This window comes from Manacus candei, unplaced genomic scaffold (assembly GCF_025592945.1).
Source record: "Manacus candei isolate 608988 ecotype Guabito, Panama unplaced genomic scaffold, ASM2559294v1 h1tg000033l, whole genome shotgun sequence".
NCBI classification, from domain to species: Eukaryota; Metazoa; Chordata; class Aves; order Passeriformes; family Pipridae; genus Manacus; species Manacus candei.
Genome location: NW_026138081.1, coordinates 377418 through 381353, shown reverse-complemented (window position 1 = coordinate 381353; position 3936 = coordinate 377418).

The window sequence follows — 3936 nt, the reverse complement described above, 5'->3', positions numbered from 1 at the left end:
TAAACATTTATTTAGCCTTGGCCGTTTATGCCTTTTATTTAACTATAAATAGCTATTATCTCCTTCTTAATTTGATAGGAAATCAATACACATAGACAACTTGTCTTGGGCTTATTCCAAAGCCTATAAAGTCAATAAGAGTTTACTAAGATTTTTGGTGTGGTTTGTATCAACTCCTTAAACTTTCTTCTAAAGAATTTCTCTCAAACATATCATGTTTCTGAACTTGCTGTAGTTAATTCGTTTTTCTTGCACTTGAGTACTTGAAACTCCCTGCATTCTGAGTGAAATAGTTTAATTCTTACAGCAGCCATTTAGATAATTTTCACTTGAGTTGTCATAGAGCCTTCACTGGGAACCAGCTTGACCACGAATGACATAAAAATGAAATCTGCAGATGAGCTTCCTTTTCAGTTTCCAAAACCTTAGAAAAAAATTTATATTTCACAAGAGATTATGTATTTAAGACCTTTACCTTTAAAATGATGTATTTTTTTTAAAGTATCATAGATTTTACTTTCTACTTTCAAAAAATATGGAGAGTGTGCTAAATGTAAGGTAGACTGAAGATACTGCAGTATCTAATTCTTAATTGCTTGTCACTCAGCAAGAATCTGGAGAATTGGCATAGGTGTGTCAGTTCCACCTGTAATATGTGAAATGACTTGGAAACCTCAGCAAGTAACTGTTCTTTTTTACTGATTTTTACTGAGTTATTTATCTTAGGGCCATTTTATCTCATTTTGAAAGTCAGAATGCTATCTTTGAAATTTTCTGCATGTCAAGTTATGTCAAATCTTGGTCTATCCAAGACATTTTACACTGAGAAACAATTGCTTACCATGAGAGTCATTCCTCTGAGGGCAACCTTGTGGCCTGTAAGTTTTGATACTGTTTTGCAAAGTAGAAAAACATCTAGATTTTTATTGTGGTGACTACCTTTGGTTGTACTGTGTGTATTATTTTGGAAAATATTTTATGGGGAAGTAATTTCTTTATGAACCATTGAATTGACCTTTTTCTTTCTCTGAACATCTACTATGCTTAAGGCAATAGATTAAAACTGTATTTTCAGCAACATTTTTCCCAGTTGACTTAAATGATGAACTTTTACCAATGAGATTTTACTGATGCCATCTGGTACTTTCTCTGATCTTGAATTACTGAGATTTTAGGTAGATTACCTGTTCCTTAAATATGCATCCTTTCAATTTTGACACTTTTGATCAGAAGTTTTCCAGGGGTTTATAACGGTTCAAACCCCACATGCAATGAATTATTGTTCCCAAGCTTAGGGTAGTTCCTTTCTGGCAATTCTTTACAGGTTGAATGACAATAACTAGAAATTTTACCTATGCTTTAGAGGTATCTTACATGGAAATGTCTATTGGTGCTGCCCACAACTCTTATCTGCAGGATATGCTGGACAGCTTTATACAAAATGCTAATTGAAATTTGAATTTTAAACATCTTTGTATCAAGCGTAAATAATTACCAAGTTTGGTGTGCCAGTTACAGGCCTTCCTATGTTAAGGATGACAGTAACTCAAATAAAGTATTCCAGTACTTTGGAAATCCAGTACTCTGTTCTATAGGCAACTCAGAAATGCCCTGTTTTCTGTCATATTAATGAAGCCTTAGTAAATGTTTAGTCTTATATAAAACGGAACCTTTTAACAAGAAAAATGAGGGAGACCCTGATTTATTTCTTCTGTAGTTAGAACTTTGGATAAATAAGTGACAAAATAAGTACTGGTAGAAACTATTTCCCACTGTCATTCTAGAACACTGTTTAGAAAATTATTAAACCCTAGAACTAATCTCCTTTTAGTCTCCCGAAACTGTTTCCATCCCTGAGCATCCTGAATGGCTTAAAATGTGGTTTTGCTATTTTCATTTCAGTTGAACTTTATTTTTCATTGTGGTATCCTTTTAGCCTGTATGCACATAACAGGAGTAGCTTAGTAAATGCTCTCTGAGATCTTAAAAGTCTGTCAGTACTGTTGTCATGTTACAAATATATTTTATTGTTAAAATGAAAAATGTCAGTCTGGTATGGATTCTTATTAGTTGTACTGAATGTATTATGGGAATGATGGGTTGAAATTAAGACACCATTACTGAAGATAGCTCATGGTAGGATACTGATTTTGTAAATATTTGAGTATCCTTTATAAAACATACTGTGCAACTAACTATTCATAAAAACTAGTAAAAAAAATGTTCCTAGGCCATACCTGCACAAAAAAGGTACTCATATTATGAATTCCCTGTGAAAGTAAAATTCATTATCCAGCAGCTGACTGAAACTCCAGAAAATGGAACCCATATTACATAACTATTCCTTCACTGGAAAGTCTAGATTTTTGAATTATGTTTACACTCTCTTTCTCTCTCTCTCTTTTGGCCATAAGGAGAAATGAATGACAAAAAGTGGATAAAATTTGCATTCATAACATGATACATAGTCACAATATATGAATTTAAACTTTTAGTATGTTTTTTATATTACATAAACTCTCTTTATAAGGTAACTTTGTGGAAGCTTCTGCAACCTTGTAGCCAATTGCTTAATTACTAATTGCTCAATTTTCAAGAGAATCTAACGATCAGCGAGATTCCAGAACATTTTCATTTTGGTTACCACAGTTTTAGTTTTGATCTGTAAACTGTCATGTTTGAGATAATTTTCCATTTTTTGAAGAAGGTGAGATAAAAATATTTTTTCTATTTGTCTAGGGGCAAAAATCCTGAAAATACTCAGAAACAAAATTTGGGAAAAAAATAGTTTCTATCAAATAAAAATTTGTCTTTGTAATTCCAATAGTGCTTTACTGCAAAATAATGCTGTAGGTTTGTGGAGTTTTTCAATCTAAAGAAAATTAAATGACCTGAAATGAGAGCATTCTTTGAAAAATGGAGTAGCAAACTTCTGGGGTAAAACATGTTTTGAAGAAGCTCTGGTTTTTTAGCAAGATAAATAATTTTTTCCAGAAAGTTCTGAGCCACTGTCAGCATCCTCCAGTTCTGCTCTTGAATCCACTTACTGCAATGTTTTGTTTATATATCATGGTGCAGCTACATCCTTTGTTAATAATTGAGATGTTTTTATCTATATCATCTTACAACTTTGCAAAATTGCATGTGGGAATCGTCACATTTTTCTAAGACTCATCAAATATCTTTGTGTTCCTAATAGCATCAGTAGAATCCATCGGTCTTGCGATATGACATTTCTTCAGAAGGATATTGTGGCAAAGCAAACTCTTTTTGTGTACACCACAGATTCAGAAAGCCTTATGTACTAGTACCTCAGAGCAATGGTGTGCTTCTTGCTTAATGGTGTGCTTCTGAAGCAGGATTCCATTCTTACATAAACTGCTAAACCAGTGTGACTTCAGTCAAGTCTCTTTGTTCTGCTGAACCTCAGCTTCTCATCTGTAAAGCAATATTTCCTTCTCACCTTGGTCTATGCAGATTAAGAATTGTTGCTTCTCCAGCTTTAACAAACAGTACAAGTAAATGCTTGAAGAGAGGTTAACAGAAAATCAAGTATTTGATAGTTTCCTTTGTTAAAAGTTAGTTCCTTAGCAAGAATGAAATTAAAATAGACTGCTTCATTGTTGTTTTTCTTGTAATTATGAGGCATCTGTCTCTGATTCTGGAAAACAAAAGGCAGCTGAGAAACAATCTGGATATTCTCACAGTACTTTGCAGCAGCTGGCAGATTCAGGTTCCTTTTGCTTCAAATTATTGAATCATTGAATCATAGAATGGCTTGCATTGGGAGGGACCTTAAAGGCCATCCAGTTTCAACACCCCTGCCATGGGCAGGGATATCTTTCACTAGACCAAGTTGCTCAGATCACCATCCAACTTGGCCTGTGACACTTCCAAGGATGGGGCACCCACGACTTCTCTGGACAACCTGTTCAG